Source organism: Sturnus vulgaris, chromosome 3 (assembly GCF_052056855.1).
Source record: "Sturnus vulgaris isolate bStuVul1 chromosome 3, bStuVul1.hap1, whole genome shotgun sequence".
NCBI lineage: Eukaryota > Metazoa > Chordata > Aves > Passeriformes > Sturnidae > Sturnus > Sturnus vulgaris.
Window position 1 is genome coordinate 7,667,038 of NC_142245.1, and position 14,831 is coordinate 7,681,868.

A 14,831-nucleotide genomic window follows, 5' to 3' on the forward strand; every position below is an offset into this window, starting at 1 on the left:
TTCTAACACAGCCATCATCTTTTGACAAGACCAACTACAAATTCCAAGACAACACAGAAACAAAACCTCCCACCCGGGGGTGGGCAGAGGTGGTTTGGAAATCTGCATTTCTTTGATAGTGATGGCAGTTCCTGTGTTTCCTTCTGCACCTTCACAACCCGTGCTCTCTACCCAGAAACAACATTTGAAGCTAACATACCTTTTTTTCTGCTCATCAGTATCACCTCCCGTATGAGACAGGATAAGGAGTAGCCCAAATTTTGGAGCGAGGAGGATCCGGGTGGATGAGAGGTCAGTCTCATTTATAACTGATTCATGGAATGTTTTCATGCTCAGAGCATTCCCAGAAGTTTGCTCCTTAGCACCTCAGCTCCCTCAACAACTCTCTCTTAATGTACTTCTCCAGATAGAAGAAACATTTCTGCTCTGCAAAGACAAGATTTCATTAAGCTGTGGAGTTTTTAAAACAAGAGGACCTACCATTTTGGTTTACTTCTCTTATTCACAACAGAGAAGGTCCAGCTCCAACTCTTTATCTGAGGTGACAGTCATGAACGCTGATTTTCTCACCTCCCCTCACAGATACAAGACCGCTCAAGCCCCAGTGGCCATCTAAGGACGTGTGGTTGCAAAAGCCATGCCAGAGACAAATCTGTTTGTGAACCAGTCACATGATTTTAAAGCTGGCAGATAAACTAGAAAAGAGATCAGATTGCATTAGCCTGAATCCTGCAGAGACCAGTAAGGAGCAATATCAGCTTCAGGATCTGAGCAAGGTATTCCAAGAGTCCTGCTTCAAGAGTTTGAGGATTTCTCATGGCTCATCTTTGCATGCATCCTGCCCCTCTGCTGCTGGTGACTGTGAGAGGTGGACAAGGGGGAGGGCAGGATACAAGCAAGTCATGTTCAACATCTCACCATACTGGATTTTCTTTTCAGTCTTTCCTATTTTTAAGAAAGTGGGGTTTTGGGGCCTTGTTCGCTGTGGCACTGAGTTTTACTTAGACTGATGGTCAAATGCAAGCTCCTTTCATTTTCTCATCTTTCTTTCCAGAAGAAAACTGCAGCAATGGGTGTGAACACACTTGGCATTGGCAGCAGGGCACTTCCACAGGCAGGGAGCGCTCAGAAGATCTTGTTATTCATCTTTGAGACTATGGTTTCAGTTCTCTGCCTTGCAGCTCCACACAGCAGCTGGACAGTGCACTAGCTCTCTACTTATTTGCCCTCTCTCACTGAAAATACAGCAGTCTTTCCCAAGCCAAAATGCAGAATGCTTGTGAGGAACAAGGATTTATCTGCTCTGTCACAGCAGGCATAGAAAAAATGTGACATGAAGGCAGATTATGTGCCTGGTCCCACTGGTCCCAGCTCCTAGGCACTAGGTGTGCTGGTTTGAAAGCGAAACCAGTGAGACACTCTAAGTCAAAAATACAATTTAATAGGAAAAAAAAGAGAAAAAATAAAATACATGCAATAGTACAAAAGAAAACCACTGACAGAGTCAGAATACAACCTGACACCCCACTAGTTAGGGTGGTGGTAGCAGTCCAGATGAAATGGTCTTGTTGAAGTAGTGATCCTGTAGAAAGGTCTGGTAGCTCTTGTCCTCTGGAAACCAGTGGGTAAGGGCTGCCTTGGTGTTCCAAATCTGTTTTTATCTAGGTAGGAAATGTTTGGCTCCTCCCCCTGTGTGGAGCATTTCACAATGGGATGATGTAATTTTATCACTCATGCAGTGAGACTCAATGGCCCATTAGCAGAAGATATCTCCCTGGAGGAAGGATGGGTAGTGGAAAAGATAAAGAACACTTCGACACCTGGTTTAACAGCTGGTGATAGAATACCTACTTTGGGCACATTTTTACATTGTAGCCCAGGACACCAGGCAAGATATTTCTTAATAGTACGAAAGGCAAACTGGGAAGTCAGTTTGTGAGTGGTCCTGTCTTTCCCCTACGACAAAGCTGGTAACAAGGCACACTGTGAAAAATAATTTTTTTTGTTGTTTATTTTGGTTTGTTTGTTTTGTTATTGGGGTTTTTGTTTGTCTTTTGAGAGGGGGGCATTAACATACAGTCAACTCCTATTACAAAATAAAGTCGTTATGAGAAAAATTATAGAAGACAATTTATTTCCCTGGGATCAGAAGCTCAGAAATTCCAAGTGCCTGCAGGGCAGCTACCATTTTGCACAACAGAAAAGAAGCATTGGATTTTATACATGCTTTTGTTATTTTTGTAGGAATACTTTATTTTGTCAATATATTTTTCAAAATACATCCCCCCGAGGCTTTTTTTAACCCAATGGTTTTCTTTAATCCAAAGTACAGTACTTTGCTTAAAAGGCTATGGTGAACCAAAACTCTGTCTCTATGTGATCTTTTCTTATTTGGTTGTAAGGCACTTCTGTAATAAATTACATCACCACATTTTCTTCCTTCATTTTGTCTTTATGTTAAATCCAGCTGTGATTTTTCAGTTTAGTCTGGACATGGAGCAAGACTTGAGGGCTCACTGATTAAGAAATTCATTTTAAAGGGCAATTCAGGTTTCTGAAGGGATGTGTTGTCCTCTGTTCTGAGTTACCCAGGTCTATAACCTCCATTTTCATCACAGCTGCCTTCTGCAATGGAGCAGAAGAGTGATGGTAATACTTCTCACCATCCTTGAGACAGGTGACATGTGTGTGTCCTGTGAGGAAACTTTGGACAATACTCCTGGACCAGGTTGCTTGGACCAGATTTCTCGTTTTGGGGAACCCAGAGTGTTTGTCTGGCACTATGAAGTGGTGCAGCTTTGCAGGCAGAGGCCAGGAGCTCTTAAGCTGTTATTACACCAGTGGCATTTTAATTCGAACATGACAGAGACACTCCAAATGCTGTAATACTTAAGCAATGGCCAATGGTTACAGTTTGCTGTTGCTCAAGAAACTTCCTTGTTCAGTAATAGCAGCAGTGATTTGCCCAGCACTGCAGCTGGAGATGTGGCCTGTGGGGGACTGGTTGCTGCACAGACACAGAAAAGAACGAAGACATTGCTTCTTACACCCTCCAGCATTACAATGCTGCAATTAAATCCCTGTTCCCAACACTCTCTTTATAAGCCTGAGGGGATGAACTGGCACGAGAAGCCTGCAGGGAGTTGGAATCAGCGCACAGAACAAAAGCAGAGACGTTCCCCCACCATTTTATTGTCTGTTTGTTGAATGTATCTTCAGCTCTGCTGGGAACTTCCCAGCATATAGGCTTAAAATGGAGCCTCTGCTTTTTTTTTTCTTCATCTCTTCAGGGGCAAATATACCGAGCCATTGATTAGGTTATTTTGGGATCGTGGCACGGCACAATTCCTTGCTGTTATTCTGGCAGTCATTTCTCAGAAGCCTGTTACACACATTTTATAGAGCTCTTGAAAACACAGAGCTACCCGAGAACATTTTACACAGCACGTTTCTGATATGCCTTTGTGTGCAAGTTGTTTGTGTCTCGGCAGCAGCCAAAGAGCCATTCGGATGTGTTGGTTGCTATAGTAATTACTTTTCTTGGGAACTAAAATAATAGCTTACAGCTCCTGCAGCTTGCTGCCGTGTAAGCTGCCTTGAAGCAGAGACACTTCCACTTTGTTTTGGAGGGGGTTGGGGACTCTCAAGTATGTCGAGAGACAGACTTTCCTCCCTATGCTTGTGCAGCTAATTTTGAATTTAACTTTTGCAGAGGATGTGCCGCAGGTCTGAAGGCTCAAAAATAAAAGTAGCTTATGAAACAATAGAACAGCTTTGCAGCTGTGTTTTCTGATGGGATGAAGACTTGGATTTGCTTTCCATTTACTGTTACTGAAAGCTGGTAGGAGAGGGACTGAGGCTCATGATGAGACTGATTTTCGGTGCTAAGGACCCTACAAAACACTGGGTGGGGGCTCAAAGGAGCTTCAAATATGCCTTAGCAAGCCAAGCAAGAACGTGTCAAGGAGGGCAGCTCTGCATCGTTCAATGTGAGGCAACTCCTGTATTGACCTCCATCTCTGGAGGGGGCAAGGGAGTCTCACAGTGGACAAAACAGCCTTTCAGAGCAATGCAATAGCTGGCAGATGCCACCTCCTCCCTTCCGTCTGCAGGCACAGAACATTTCTGAGTGACATTTTAAACTGCAGTTCTGGATGTCTGCTTGAAAGAACACAGTGCAGCAGCATTTCCCAGCAGTAGGACAAGCCCATGCTCATGGCTCTGGGAAGGTCTTTCACTTCCTTTGGGCTCCTGGACTGACAAACTAGGGGTTTCTGTGCAGCTTGCAGCCAGGTGGGCTGGCACAACATGTCACTTCTGGATCTGCCAAAGAAGAAGAGAGGCAGGGGCAAGTGGCACAAAAAGTGATAAACCAGATTACCCTCCTGCATCATGAAGCAGGTGCAGGCTGACTGCAGGTCAGATTCTTGACTCACAGGGATTGACCTATATAAGGGTCCCAGCACCAGCAACAAGTATCAGTTTAGTTTTGCAGTTAGAGGTCAGCAAAAGGTGGGGAGGATATAAAAAAAGGGTCAGAGGAGGGAGCAGGAGGAGCTAGGATGAAAGCAGAGAGAAAACAAATAGGGAAAGCATTTTACCTCCCAGTGTTGTCCTAGAAAATTTATTCTCAGATGTACACACGGCTGCATTGACAATCGGCAGCGAGATGCCAAAGGAAGATTAGAGCATCATCTGCTAAAGGCTGCGAAGGCAAAACAGTTCCTGTTCGAGCAACAGCTACACAGAGATGCAGGGAGGAGGGTATCTGGGGAAACCACAGGGCAAAACTGGGCCTTCATGTGTGAGGGGGATGTGCTTGGCTTGCAGGCAGCAGGTGATAAGAACTTCCCACGTGTAGATGTGCAGATCTACCCCCCATCCCCTCCCCAATTTAGGCATAGCATACCCACAGGTTTTGTGCCCGCACAGCTCTGCAGCTGAAGCACAGTGCTGTACCAATCGAGCTCGAGCAGCGGGGACCTACATGAGCATCCTCAGTCCCCACAGGCAATGCTAGATAAAGGACCCTTTGCCATGCCCACCTGTTTCTTCTGTTTGAGGCTTGAATTTAACAATACTGCTGACACTAAAGCTGGGTTTCCTATGGCCTTTTTATAAACCTCTCAGGCTGTTTTCTGCTTTTGTATCAGAAAATTTAGCTTCACCTTTAGTCCTGGTGGATTGTGGCATACCAAGAACTTAAAATTGTCACTGAAGCATAGCAGTAGAAACAATATTTAAGATGCAAAGTCCGAAATGCAAGGGGGGAAAAAGAGTATTTATCTGGCAAGATGCTTTAGGAAACAAAAAAGTAACTCAAAGGTGTGTGAAGATAAAATTTCACAATCAGCCCAGTGTATTACTTGATTCTGTAGATTATTGTCTTTGAAACATATCACCTGTATTCACAGTGACCAATACCTGCACTTTTAGCACAGTAACAAAATTAATTTCTTTACTCACAATGGGTCAGGTGTGGGAGAATCTTGGCTTTTCTTAAACAGGAAATCTGCAGCTGTTGTGGGGACTTCAAATCATAATTGAAAACACGATCCAGCTATGAGATACAGAATCAAGTTACCACAAAGTGAACAAAATAATTCAGACTGATCTAACCACAAAAATATGACTTCTGATTTTTAAGCCATGGTTTAAGGGAGGAACAGGGGTAATTCATGACTTTTGGTTTCTACTGGCCTACAGAAAAATTAATGAGAGTATTTCTGGACCACTAATTTTTTCTTTAATTTGGGAGTAAATTTTGTTATTAATTATTGGATATTTGGCATTTGCAATGAGCTGCTAGCAACTTAGAACATGTACTTTAGGAAGCCCTGTTATATTAAGAGCAAAAGCTGCAGCTACGTTAAAAATTCAGGGAGGCTGCAAAAACTTTTCTCTACTGGAGAAACTGTTTGTGCTAGACAAGTATTCTTGCTGGCATAATAATTATTTATTCTCAGCGGCAACTCTTCTCCAGCAAAGATACTGTAAGATGAAAAAAAGTCTCAAAAGTTTGCTCTCCCATATATCATAAAAAGGACTTATCTTACATCACCATATGGCAGGTAGCCTGTCTAAATATGCGGCAGCAGCTGGACAATGTATGAATACTCCTGCAGTGTGAAAAGCTGAAGTGTCACCCAAGTAAGTGTGTCAATGGCACCTTAGGGACATGCTTCATCAAGTGCAACTTCCTAGCCAAGTCACTGGAGCTCTGAAGGGGCAGCAAAGATGCTCCACAGCCCTTATTTAATGTCTTGGGGTGACTGTATGATGCCTATATCCCCAAATAGTCTGTTCTGCTGGTGTTGAATATTAAATTCTGCAACTTTAAGACTGGTTCCAGGAGTGAAAGGGCAGTGGGGGGAAAGAAGAAGTGCAGAGTTTGTTATCAGAGACTGCACGGGCTCCCCCACATTCCTGCTCTCAGACTGTGTTGTCTGCGGTGGGCAGTGAGAGAGAGCTCTCCTTTGCTCTTGGTTAGTTTTTTGGCTAGCTGAGGCAGAGAAGCCCCCTGGATTGGTTTTTTCCCCGTTTTTTTCTGTTTTCCTGGAACTGTTTGAACCTGCTTTGGACTGAAAACCCAGAAGAGCACCAGGAGCTCACACCTGTGGCCCACCAGGCCTGGCCTGGGCCGCGGCATTTCCCAGCACTGGAGGGACTGAGAACAGACTGAGGGAGCCGGGCAGCCCATGGAAAGAACTCTTCTAAATCTGCCATCTCCTTGGAGCGGCAAGAGGTTTTGCTGTTTGATATTGTTCATTGTTGCGCTGGGAGGTGTGTTGCCTGTTGAATAAACAGTTTTCTTTTTTCCATTTCTCTCCAATTTTTTTTCCCTTTTACCAGAGGGACCTCATTCAGAGGTTTCCTCCCAAATTTGCCCTAAACCAGGACAAATACATTTGGCGCCCAACGTGGGGCTCCATATGGCTGCTTTCCACTTCCAGTTCATCCCCACAATGCGGCAGGAACCATCAGTGAAAAGAGCATAGCGTGTTTCCTCTGCTGGCAGTTGGTTATACAGTGGGGCTTCTTTGGCCTGGGTTACTTGTTCCTGTTCCTCTTCATCGGCAAGACCGAAGTTTTCACCTTCCGGCCAGTTGGTAAATATCTCCAAAATCCCAGGGCGATTCGAGTTTCCAATACGGGTGTGTTGTGTGATGAGGGCAATCCATTTGCTCCATGTGGCGTCAGTGGCATGGTGGGTCGGAGGAACCTTTGCTTTGAACATCCACCCCAGCACTGGCAGTCGAGGTGCCAGGAGGAGTTGTGTTTCTGTGCCAATCACAAGGCAGCTTGAACCCCTTCATAGGCGGCCAAGATCTCCTTCTCTGTGGGAGTGTAGTTGGCCTCAGACCCTCTGTAACTTTGGCTCCAGAATCCCAGAGGTCGCCCTCGAGTCTCCCCAGGCACCTTCTGCCACAGGCTCCAGGACAGACCATGGTTCCCGGCAGTAGAATAGAGCACATTCTTCACCTCTGGTCCCGTCCTGACTGGGCCAAGGGCTACTGCATGAGCAATCTCTTGCTTGATCTGGGCGAAGGCTTGCTGCTGCTCAGGGCACCAGTGGAAATTGTTCTTCTTGCGGGTGACCAGGTAAAGAAGGCTCACAATCTGGCTGTACTCAGGAATGTGCATTCTCCAAAAGCCTATGGCACCTAGGAAAGCTTGTGTTTCCTTCTTGCTGGTTGGTGGAGACATTGCAGTGATCTTATTGATGATCTCAGTGGGAATCTGGCGCCGTCCATCTTGCCACTTCACTCCCAGGAACTGGATCTCTCGGGCAGGTCCTTTGACTTTGCTTTTCTTGATGGCAAAACCAGAGGAGAATCTGGATGATTTTCTTTCCTTTCTCAAATATTTCTGCTGCTGTGTTCCCCCACACGATGATATCATCGATGTACTGCAGATGTTCTGGAGCCTCACCCTTTTCCAGTGCAGCCTGGATCAGCCCATGGCAAATGGTGGGGCTGTGTTTCCACCCCTAGGGCAGTCGGTTCCACGTGTACTGCACACCCCTCCAGGTGAAAGCAAACTGAGGCCTGCACTCTGCTGCCAGAGGAATGGAGAAAAATGCATTGGCGATGTCAATGGTGGCATACCACTTGGCTGCCTTGGACTCCAGCTCATACTGGAGTTCCAGCATGTCCGGCACAGCAGCGCTCAGCGGTGGAGTCACCTCATTCAATGCACGATAGTCCACAGTCAATCTCCATTCTCCTTCAGATTTACGCACAGGCCAGATGGGGCTGTTGAAGGGTGAGTGGGTTTTGCTGACCACCCCTTGGCTCTCCAGCTCACGGATCATCTTGTGGATGGGGATCACGGCATCTCGATTCGTCCGGTACTGCCGGCGGTGCACTGTCGAGGTGGCAATTGGCACTTGTTGCTCCTTCACCTTCAGGAGTCCTAATGCAGATGGGTTTTCTGATAGTCCTGGCAAGGTGTTCAATTGTTTAATGCCCTCTGCCTCTATAGCAGCTATTCCAAAAGCCCACCTGAGTCCTTTTGGATCTCTGAACTACCCATTTTGGAGGAAGTCTATGCCCAAAATGTGTGGGGCCCCTGGGCCAGTCACAATAGGGTGTTTCTTCCATTCATTTCTAGTCAGGCTCACCTCCGCTTCCACCAAAGTAAAATCCTGTGATCCCCCTGTTATACCAGCAATAGAAACAGATTCTGTCCCCACATGTCTTGATGGGATTAGTGTGCACTGTGAATCGGTGTCGACCAAGGCCTTATATTTTTGTGGTTCAGATGTGCCAGGCCAACAAAATCCACACTGTCCAAAAAACACGGTTTTCCCTAGCCTCTACCTGGCTAGAGGCAGGGCCCCTCTCAGCCTGGTTATTCTTCTTTCCTTGAGCATATGTCTTGGAGGTTCCTTCAAGGGGATCAGACATGTCATCATCATCATCATCATCGTACTTGGCAGTTTGGCTACGGGCAACTGGAGCTGCTTCCCTTTTAGTGGAACTCCCTCTCTGCATCTCGCTGTCCTGCGACACCCCAAGACATTTGTATAAACAGCACTTCCTCAGGCAGGGAGGTAGTGAATGAGTAGTCCTGCATAGCTCAGGTGGTGAATTTTGTTGCAATTGCAAGAGAGAAAGCTTAGTGCACAGAGATACCTTCCATGAATTCACTGAGCCTGATCCTCCACCCCCACCAGAGTGCTGTCAGCTGTGATTGCCAGCAGCAGCCACGTCATTGTCACAGGCTTAGACATTGTCAGTTAGTGCAAAGCACAAGTGGGAATAATGATTTTATTTTATTTTATATTTTATTTTATTTTTCCTCCTTGAGAAGCAATACTTGGTGAACTCACCCCCTTTGTTACAATCAAAATCCTTGTGTTTAGTGTCAGGTTCACGGAGTCTAGGAAGGTGGCAAAAGTAATGCCATGGGGAAATCACAAGGGATTTATGTCAAGGCTACTGCAGCTAACTGGGTGGAATGGTACAAAATGTTTTGTTTGGCTTTAGCCAGCAGAACTTTCTTTGGAATAGGCAAAAATAGGCAGAGACAACATTTTTGTGCAAATCAATAGAACCAATCCTCATGTATCACATCAAGCACAAGGACATCAACAGGCAGAGCTGCTTTGGTCTTACAAAGTGTTCATGCTGTGTAATGTGCACTAAACCACTCTGGGAACCCAAGCAAAGACAAGTTTGTGCTCTGGGGTGGTGCATCTCCAGCCAGAGGTTTCCCACAAAAGTGGGGAAACCTTTGTACTGTACCCAGCCTCAGCCTGTAGACATCCTTGTGTACCAGTCAGATCAAAATCCATCACCAGTTTGCGTACCTACCACAGCAAGCAAAGTAGTCCACTGCTGCTGCTCCATCCTGAATGGAAAGAGATAAAGGAGATCAAGATTAGAAATAGGAAAAACTCATAGGAAAGCATCTGGCTCCCAGAAATTTTCCTGCTTTTACACTGAGATTTATGCTTCAGTTAAATTTTCACCATTAAAGAGCAAAGTACAAACCACCAGACATCAATTAAATTACTATTTAGTCAATCGTATCCTTTCTGGTAGCTCTGGTAGTTCTTCTTCACAAGTGCTTACCAAATGGTGATTCTGAGAAGCAAGCCTTGCTTCACTAATTGAGCACTGATAATTTTTAGGAACTGTTACCTAAGTAAGTACAGAATTGTTGCCCCTTCCTCCTCAGGGGATGCAACACTCAGGAATAAAAAAATGCATCCAGAATCTCTAAAATGGAGCAGCTGTTTTAAGATAGGAAGGACAGTCTGTGTGTCTGGATACAACTGTCCCCGCAGATGGCAGTTCAGGGTGTAAGCAAAGGTCAGAGCTGGCTAAGGACATGATTTGTGTCCATGGGACCGGAAGGCTTTTGGCTTCCTCAGCAAGACAAGCTGCCCCAGGGTTATTTTGTGTGAGCAGTCCTGAGAGCATTACACTGAGAGTCAGGTAACCAGAGCCTCTTACCCCTGAATGCCACATATATCAGTCCTCTTTTCTCTCCATCACCCCAATGTCCTGCTCACTCCTCATGTGTCTGTGTCCACATTTCCTGAGCCAGGCAGGACAAGGAAGCTGTCTGGGCTTCTTTCCGAGTGCTTGACCTTGCACAGGGCACAGGCAATGTGTGCAGCATATCCATAGGTCACTGAGGCATCCATCTCTTCCAAATATGCCAACAATTCCACAACCTGCCAGCAAAAGGAAGACATTTCAGAACTGCAGTAATTTTATTCTACAGCTCCAAAGAAGCAAAGCCACTCCTGGATGGGGATGTGAAAGTACAATTCCAGTGTCTTGAACAACAAATGGTGTCTACTGTTTATGCAGAGAAAAGTGGTATGAACCAGAGAGAGGAAGTACGGACTAGACTGTCTGGTTACACTGTCTATCCAAGCAGGAATGCTGGTAACCAAAGAAACCATAAAGGTAAAAAACAACCACCACCGACAGAGGGGCCCCATACCTGGGTAAAAGCTGTGACACTGAGAATTTATCTTTGCTGTGGCTGCACTAGTGCAAAAAAGTGTGGTGGCTCTTATCTGCTGCTGTATCTCTGCTGCACTCACATCTGAAAGATCCCACAGAATAACCGGTCAGGTTGCCTTTTTATCCTTTTAACAGAGGTTAATCACACACTCTGGTATATAACAAAGAAAAAAAACCAAGCATGCAAAGTCAAAAATGCACAAAATGGAAAATGCCAAGATGAAAGTTGCAAAAGCAGACTGATTTTGTCCCCTCGTGCCTCACATGTTGTGATAAGGACTTCTATTTTACAGCCTTTGATTCATTTTCTTGTGGGGCTCAGCCTCCCGTGGTGTACTGAGCAGACTGTGCCCAGGTAGCAAAGAGGTGATCAGGCTTTGCTTTCCTCCCACTCAGCCAGGCCGTGCCCAGAGCAGCTCCTCAGCTCTTCCTTTCGTTGGTAAAGCTGCCTTGTTTTCTTCTGAGTATTTTTCATTGCCTCAGGGAAAGTGCAGCGCTGTCATGTGAGGTGAGCAGCTGCCGTACTGTGCTGCAGGGGCAGAAGAAGGATGCATAGATAGCTTTTGGCCAGATATGTTCCAGCCGTGTACTTTTTTAGGGACCATTTAGAATGCTTACGACCTGATTTCACAGATAATGCAATTTTATTTGGCACTCATACTTTATTTGGCAACTCAGCTCTGGTTTTGGGAATTTATAGATCGTATATTTGGACTGACTGCAGCTGGGTTTCCCCTGGCATGGGGGCATTTAAAAATCATGTTTTTTCAATCAAAGGACTTTTTTTTTTTTCCAGAAGTACTCACTAGACCAAGTTTACTTAGAGAATTAAACTCAGAGTTATTTGGAATCTGATGCAGAGTAGCAAGTGACAAGGAGCAGTAAGTGCTGTCCAGACTGGAGGAGAGCATGGACAAATTGAAAAGAAAACAATAAAAATTAAAAACTGACAAAAAAATTTCTAGTTCATTTTGTCCAGTTATGCTGTGTTTTCACCATCCCTCTGCAGCCAAAGTAGTGTTACCTTCCAACAGGAGGGTGATCAGTGCATTACTTTCTTAAACTGCTGAGACTAAATTCCAAAGAAGGAACAAAAACCCTACAAGTGTAATACTTTAGCATTGTGAGACACATTCCCTGCCACAGTGGACTAGTAATGTAATTAAAATTACAGTAAAGGATGTAAGAAAAAAAAGGCACAAAAGGAAGAGGAGACAAAAGTCTTAGTCCTAGTAACATGTTCTTCCAAACTATGAGCATAATTATGTGATTTAAATTTCTACCAGATCTGGATAATTTTTTAAATGTCATTATTCGCCTCTTTCTGCAATTATGTTGTACTTGACTGCATGGTGGTAAGCAAATAACACTAATTGTTACTCTTATTGGAGGGCAGTGGACTGAAACCATGAATTCTGTTTATCTGTTCCAGTTAATAAAAAATGCATAAAAAGATCTATTTCAGACAGTTTTAGAATCTTTCTTCTCTCTCTTTTTATACAAAAGAAGTAGGTCTGACAAACATCATGACAGTGAAATCCTTCTGCTGAGTCAGATGCTCACATTCAAACTTACATAATTGGGGTGTATTTCCATATTCCTTCTCTCCTTTCCTGTGCATGAGGCACAGACAGAGGGAATGTCTGCTCCAAGGCTGCTCACAGTAGCTGAGTGTGGAAGCCTCAAAGTGGCAACTTAAATATTTAAAATATCTTAACCTCTCCACAGTGGGATAATTAAATACTGTACTAAGTCAGCAAAGCAGAGTCTGCTGTCCAGTGACACTGGAGCCCATATGCTGCTCAGAAGCACGGTGAAACTTTTCTGTTTCAGGGAACACTGAGTAAATAAGAAATTGGTCAAACAGTATGTAATTTCCTCATTTTCAGAAAATCAGTTTTAAAAACATGCAGGAAAGAAAATTTAATTATTAAAAAAAATCTTATTATTGCAACGTTCCAATGCCATTTTCTGACTGGTACATTCTGTGATTTCTCAGGCTGTTATTTTTTGCAGTATTACGGTGGAACTGTGCTAAAATTGCAGAGCCCTGTCACACAAAACTAACTTACTAGAAATGTTATCTGGCATGTAAGCATTTTTGTCTATAGCAGAAATTTCAGTGGTGTATTTGAAAAGAAGTGCCAAGAAAAGAAGCTTCGTGTTCACAGATGGCATGTTCCTCATTGACTGTTTCAACCACACGAGATGTGTGCACAGCTCCAGCCCTGTGGGCTGTGTGCTCTCAGAGTTGCAAGGGTTTTTTTGGTAAAAATAAGTACAAATATAAGAAATACTGAAAGGAAAACACAAACTAAAAAACAAAGACCAAAGAGAAAACAAGAAGGTGAGAAACACAGCAAGTTGAGTTAAATCAGATGTGCTTGCAGAGGAGATGATGAAATGAACTGAGAGATACAAATTCAGATCATGCCAGGCAGAATGGGAAACTGAACCTTCTCCAACTTCTTGGAGGAGTGCTTTTATTACTGTGTTTCAGGATAACTGAAAATGAGTAAATAGCACACCATTTGCTTTCCTTTTTAGCCTAGAAAGCTTACAAGCACCATTTCAGATTGAACAAAGTTTTATCTGATACAAGTGTGGGGAGTTGTGTTTTTCCCCACACACACAGCAAAGGAAGAAGAAAATAATGTTTATTTTGGCTGTCTTCTGAGTTATTTTCCTCCCTCTTATTTGGCTACTCAACTGAAAAAGCAATCCTATATCCATTCTCCATTGATCTACTTCCAGGAGGGCTCCACTCCATATCCCTCTGGGTGTGGCAGCCACAGAAATGAATTCAGCTATAAAGTCCTGTAAGCCACATACAACACTGGGAGTCTTCTCACTCTCCTTCCACTGATAAGGAAGCCTTCTCTTGAACTAAGTGGCAAGGCTAGGTGGTCTGTAAGATGGGTAGAAAATTGGCCAACAGGCTGCACTCAGAGGGACGTGATCAATGTTTTTAACTTGGGGTGGCAGTCTGCTGCAAGTGGGGTATCTCTGAGATTGCCACTGGGCTCCATGCTATCCATCTTCACAAGGATTTGGGTGGTGGATTTGAAAACACCTTCACTCAGGTTGCTAATACCAATAAAATGGGTGGTGAGGACAACCTGCCCTGTGAGGAAAGACCGAAGGAGTTATATCTTATCTCCCTGGAGGAGAGAAGGCTTGGAGGCAGGGGGTTAATCTCAATATACCAGAGTGCTACAAAGAGAGTGGAGGCTATCCTCACAAAGGATCGCACGGAGAAGACAAGGCATAACATAAATTTTCTTATGGTGAGAACAACCAGTGACCGAAACACAGGGAGGTAATGGTAGAGTCCCTATCGTGGGAGGTTTCCAAGCTGTCATTTGGACAGGGTGCTCGATAATCTCATCTGGGCTCCCTCCCAGAAAAGTTGGAGCAATGATCTTTCCAGCTCACTTTCAGCCTGGGCTGTTCCATGGTTCTATGATTCTGTGCAGGCAGGCACGAGATCCTGTACCCATCTTCACCAGCATCGCCCTGAAGAAGGAACCAGACCAGCCTCACCATTTGCCAGGAAGCAGACCTGCATGCACTACAGTGGCAGCTGTCCAGAGAAGCCTCCAGCCCACCGAGCTCGCAGGGACCACACTGAGGCGCTGCTGGTTCTCACCCGCTGGATACCGGCCCCCATCGGCCCACGTGAATTAGCACCAACTTCTTGCTCGGGGCCGAGGGCCAGGTGTGGGTGGTGAGGAGAGGTCTCACGGCTCACCGAGGCCTCTGTGACCTTGGTAATTGACGGCTGCCGCAGCCGGGGCACATCGGCCACGCCACTCCTGACACACTGCAGCGCCGGGCTCCGCGTCC

General features: G+C 45.0%; 1 long non-coding RNA gene across 1 annotated transcript; it reads right to left on the reverse strand.

The window, feature by feature from the left end:
* Window positions 1-321: 321 nt before the first annotated feature.
* Window positions 322-10,525, reverse strand: LOC106862261 (uncharacterized). Its single transcript, XR_015802122.1, has 5 exons — window positions 10,464-10,525; window positions 9,819-9,855; window positions 5,467-5,560; window positions 4,602-4,705; window positions 322-426 (listed from the first exon to the last, which is right to left on the reverse strand). It is a non-coding gene; the product is annotated as an uncharacterized LOC106862261 (long non-coding RNA).
* Window positions 10,526-14,831: the final 4,306 nt, after the last annotated feature.